This window comes from Bison bison, unplaced genomic scaffold, assembly GCF_000754665.1.
Source record: "Bison bison bison isolate TAMUID 2011002044 unplaced genomic scaffold, Bison_UMD1.0 scf7180017864356, whole genome shotgun sequence".
NCBI lineage: Eukaryota > Metazoa > Chordata > Mammalia > Artiodactyla > Bovidae > Bison > Bison bison.
Window position 1 is genome coordinate 4,078,557 of NW_011494928.1, and position 5,902 is coordinate 4,084,458.

Sequence of the window (5,902 nt, forward strand, 5' to 3'; positions counted from 1 at the left end):
ATCTATTTGCCATGAAGTGATGGGGCTGGATGCCATGATCTTAGTTTTCTGAATGTTGAGTTTTAAGCCAGATTTTTCACTCTCTTCTTTCACTTTCATCAAGAGGCTCTTTAGTTCTTCTTTGCTTTCTGCCCCAAGGGTGGTATCATCTGCATATCTGAGGTTATCTCCCAGCAACCTTGATTTCAGCTTGTGCTTCATCCAGCCCAGCATTTCGCATGATGTACTCTGCATGTAAGTTAAATAAGCAGGATAACAATATACAGCCTTGACGTACTCCTTTCCCAATTTGGAACCAGTCTGTTGTTCCATGTCCAGTTCTATTCTTGACCTGCATACAGATTTCTCAGGAGGCAGGAAAGGTTGTCTGGTATTATGGCTTGCATTTTAGGTGGCTTTTTCAGCAAAGTTGTATATATTAAAAAAAATCTGGTTATATCACTTTTTGCCTTTGTGTTTCCTGCATTCTTTTCTTTAAAACCTGTGTGCATGTATGTATGTGTGTGTGCACATGCTCACACACACATGGACACTGAAATATAATGCAAACTTACAAAGTTTTCAGCAACATTTTAGAGACTGGTATGCTCTCTTCACACCTCCCAGGTGGTGCTAATGGAAAAGAGCCTACCTGCCAATGCAGGAGACACAAGAGATTCAGGTTTGATCGCTAGGTCCAGAAGATCCCTTGGAAGAGGAAATGGCAACTCATTCCAGTAGTCTTGCCTGGAGAATCCCATGAACAGAGGAGCCTGGTGGGCTACAGTCCATAAGGTCACAAAGAGTTGCACACAACCGAAGCGACTTAGCTCACAGACAGCACAGGGACTGGTATGCTCTCCTCACACCTCTCCATAAAGTCAAAGTGTATATTTCCTTCAAGATGCATCTCATGATCTCACTTCCTCTATCATGTGTTAGTGATAATAGCTATTTTTTGAGCACTTACTGTGCTAAGTGCTTTATATTTTCTGATATGCACTTTCCACCTCCCTACCTTTAACAGATGAGGTAATGTATACAGATAGTTTTAAATTGTTTAGGGTTGTCCTGAAGTAGCCAACTGTCTATTGTTGTATTTTTAGATACTTAAAAAAATGTCCAAGTTGGTAAATGAAGGAATTAAAATTTTCAGAAATAGCTAACATTTATTGAACACTTACTATGTGCCAGGGACTGTGCTAAACACTTTACACGGTTTACTTCATGTAGTTTCACAACCCAATGAGGTATTATCTCTTTTACAGGTGAGGAGACCAAGGTTCAGAAACCTTAAATCTCCTAAGATGACACCAGTGATTGATAAAGCTGGAATTCAAATTCAGATCTCTCTGACACAAAAGCTCAAGTTCCTTAACCGTTATTTGAAATGATATTTTCTTTGTTCTGAATTCCTGCATCATTTGCATCTGTTTTTGCCCTGTGTGTATTTTTTTTTCCATTTTCTCATCTAAATTTTAAACTCTTTAAAGCTAAATTGTGCAACCATTTTGTTCTGTCCCCTGCAGACTGCCTAATCAAGTACTGGATCCACACCTGTCTCTTGATATGTGTATGTTGGATGGATGAGTTGTGTTGGAGCCCTTTTTTTCCAATAGACTTGGCAATGGTTAGCAGACATTAGTGAAAGCCCTCAGATGCTGATGTCTGCTGCAGGAAGTTGTGTTCATTTTCACTAGACAAAGAGTCTAAGAGATCTGAGGAATATTTAGGCCCAGAATGTCTGTCTTGGTGAATGTTCTATGTACACTTGAGAAGAATATATACTCTACAGTTGTTAGGTATAGAGTTTGGCAACTACCAACTGATTCTTAGTGCATTTGAGGATAGCTGAGATTCTATGTATTCTTACTGGTTCTTGTCTCTTTGTCCTATAGTTACTGGGAAGAGGATGCTAAAATTTCCAGCTATGATGATAGATATGTCTATTTCCCCCTTTAGTTTTATCATTTTTACTTTCTGTATTTTGAAGCTCTTTTATTACAAGCAGATACATTTATGCAACTTTTGATTGATATGTCTTCATAAGGAATTGGCCATTATATTATCATGAAACATCCCTCTTCATTTCTTGTGTTACTTTTTGCCTTGTAGTCTACTTTGTCTGATAGTAACACAACCACAATGGCTTCCTTATGTTTATTGATTGCATGTCATATTTTTTCCATTCTTTTATTTCCAAACTACTTATGCCTTAAAAGTTTAAGTGAATTGCTTATAGACTTCTTACAGTTCAGTTGGGTTGTGTGTTTTTTTTTTGGAGGGGGGGTGTGTTTTTTTTTAATCTTGTCTGACAATCTTTTTAAATTGGAATACTTATTTCATTTACATTTAATGTAATTATTGATATTTTCTGGTCTCCAAAATTGCTACTTGTCTTCAATTTGCCTTTTCTATTATTTTATTCTTCTATTGATCATTTTCCTTCTTCTTTTGGGGAAATTTTCTTAGTATGGACATACCTTGGAGATACTGCAGGTTTGGTTCTAGACCATTTCAATAAAGTGAATATCACCATATTTCCCAGTACATATAAAAGCTTGTTTGCACTTTACTATAGTCTATTAAGTGTGCAATATAGGTATGTCTATGACAATCAATATTACACACCTGAATTAAAAATTGTGAATCATTATTTGACAATACAGCATTGACATAAATCTTCAATTTGTTAAAAAAGCACAGTATCTGTGAAGTACCATAAAGCAAAGCACAATAAAGTGAAGTATGCTTCTATTCCATTTAACTTCTTCTGTTGGCTTCTTAGGCATGCTTAATTTATTTCATTTTTTTTGTGTGTGTGTCTGCTCTAGTCATAGCAATATGTATCCTTAACTTGTCAAAGGCTGTTTAAGTCAGTATTGTAACCCTTCACATTTTCTTTATACCTTAACCTTCACTTTCCAACTTTCTACTTTATACCTGACACTTTCTACTCTTCAAGTATAATAAATTTTACAAATGTATTATTCCATTTACCTACTCTCCTATCCTTTGTTTTATTGTTGTCATAACATTTAGTTGTATATATATAATACTACAAACCATTCTTTATAATGTTATTATTTTCACCTTAAATAGTCGGCTGGCTTTTAAGTAAATTGTAAGAAGACAAAAATGTAATATTTTACACTTACCCACAATTTCTGGTGTTTTTTCTTTCTGAAGAATCAAGTTTCCATCCAGCAGTATTTCCTTCAATCTGAGATGCATCCTTTACCATTCATGGTAGTGTGCGTATACTGGTGACAGATTCTCTCAGCTAAAATTTTTTTAAATTTAAATTTATTTATTTTAATTGGAGGCTAATTACTTTACAATATTATAAATATCTTTATTCCATCCTAATTTTTGAAGACCTATTTTTCCCATGTATGCATTAGAAGTAGAAGTTGGAAGAATGTTTCTGGACTGAATTTTATAGGGAACTTTTCTTCTAAGATGCATTAGCTCAATACTTACATCAAAAAGCAAATCTTGAGAAGTCCCAATGATTGTGAGAGCACTAAGGCTACTAAGCCTATCTGGAAAGGGTTGCTTTTGATGTGAAGAAACAGCAAGTAACCTTTCAGACAGAATGGTAACCACTCTGTTGGTACAAACATCTGCTTTAAAACTAAGGGTCCTTGGTTGTAAAATGCCTTGGGCAAAGAAAGTCTTTGATGAAGGCGTGCCCCTTTCTCAGATGGCATGAAAGGTGATATACCAGATGTGGTCTCACACCACATGAAACACATCTGTAGGCAGCAATATCAACACATGAAAGCCCTGTTCTCTGCTAGACACATCTTTCATTAGGGTTTATTGTAGTATCGACTGTTCATTCACAAACATCTATTAAGTACTGCAGAAGGTATTGTTGGGGGATATAAAACTGAGCAGGCACGGTATGTTCTGTGGGAACCTGTTGGCCACCTGAGACACCATAATGGGCACAGAGCAGCTTGCACAAGAGCTGTGGGCCAGCAATCAGAGACACTGACACTGTGCTACAGCCGGACCTAAAGATCTAGTCATTGAGAATGAGGGAAAGGGGCAGTGATACTTTGGCCACCTGAAGTGAAGAACTGACTCATTTGAAAGGACCTGATGCTGGGAAAGATTGAAGGTAGGAGGAGAAGGGAACAACAGAGGATGAGATGGTTGGATGGCATCACCGACTTGATCATCATTGTCATGAGTTTGAGTAAGCTTCAGGAGTTGGTGATGGACAGGGAGGCCTGGCATGTTGCAGTCCAAGGGGTTGCAAAGAGTCAGACATGACTGAGTGACTGAACTGAACTGAAAGGGGGCAGGGCTCATGTTATTACCAGAATGATTTCTGGAAGACCTGGCTTTTGATACATACCTTGAAGGAGGTGGAAGCTGTGGATTAGAGAGGAGAACTGATGGAATTTAAGGAAAGGAAAGTTTGGGGAAGGGATAAACGTATGAAGACACTAATATTTGGCAGAGCATTTGTTTAGCTGAAACCAAGGCAACATCCTTCCTTGTGTGTGTGTGCACATGCATACTCAGTCGTGTCCAATTCTTTGCGACCCCATAGACTATAGCCCACCAGGCCCCTCTGTCCATGGGATTTTCCAGGCAAGAATATTGGAGTGGGTTGCCAATTTCTTCTCCAGGGGATCTTCCCAACCCAGGGATTGAACCTGCGTCTCTTGCATTGGTGGGTAGGTTCTCTACCAATAGCACCACCTGGGAAGCCCCAAAGGCAACATGGTAGGAAGTAAATATGAGATTGCAGAGGTACAGCCCATGGGGAGGTGTGGGCTCTGTGGAGCTGAGACACTGTTGGGAGTCCTGACTACAATCTTAGAGATGATAATTTGTCATGACAGGTAACTGTAAGGGAGGCACTAAATGGAAAAAGACAATGTGAAAAAGAGAACTTGAATAGGAACTTTCTAGTAAAGAGAGATGAAGGAGCAAACTTCATCAGATGAAGGAGTCACTGGAGGTTGAAGATCAGCTAGGAAACTAATAATTCTAGAGCAGTGCTGTACGCTAGAAACATAATGCAAGCTAACGTGAAATTAATTTAAGTAATCTACTTTATTTATTCTAATATATCAAAACAATGACATCAACATGTAATCAATGACAAATTAATAACAGTTTTTTTCATACTGAGTCTGAATTCCAGTGTGCATTTTTACTTATGGCACATTTTGATTTGATTGTTAAATCTTCATGGGAAACCTTTGACCTGTATTTTGTTGTTCAGTCACTAAGTCATGTCCAACTCTTTGAAACCCCATGGACTGCAGCACACCAGGCTTCCTTTGTCCATCACCAACTTCCAGAGTTTACTCAAACTCATGTCCACTGAGTCAGTGATGCCATCCAACCATCTCATCCTCTCTCGCCCCCTTCTTCTCCTGCCCTCAATCTTTCCCAGTACTGGTTTGTTTCAATGAGTCAGCTGTTTGCATCAGGTGGCCAAAGCCCTGGAGCTTCAACTTCAGCATCAATCCTTCCAATGAATATTCAGTGTTGCTTTCCTTTAGGACTGACTGGTTTGATCTCCTTGTATTTAGATTTTATAAAATTTATGGTTAAAAAAGTCAATTCATGAAAGAGACATGTGTACCCCAATGTTCATCGCAGCACTGTTTATAATAGCCAGGACATGGAAGCAACCTAGATGTCCATCAGCAGATGAATGGATAAGAAAGCTGTGGTACATATATACAATGGAGTATTACCCAGCCATTAAAAAGAATACATTTGAATCAGTTCTAATGAGGTGAATGAAACTGGAGTCTATTATACAGAGTGAAGTAAGCCAGAAAGAAAAACACCAATATAGTATACTAATGCATATATATGGAATTTAGAAAGATGGTAACAATAACCTTGTATGAGAGACAGCAAAAGAGACACAGATGTATAGAACAAC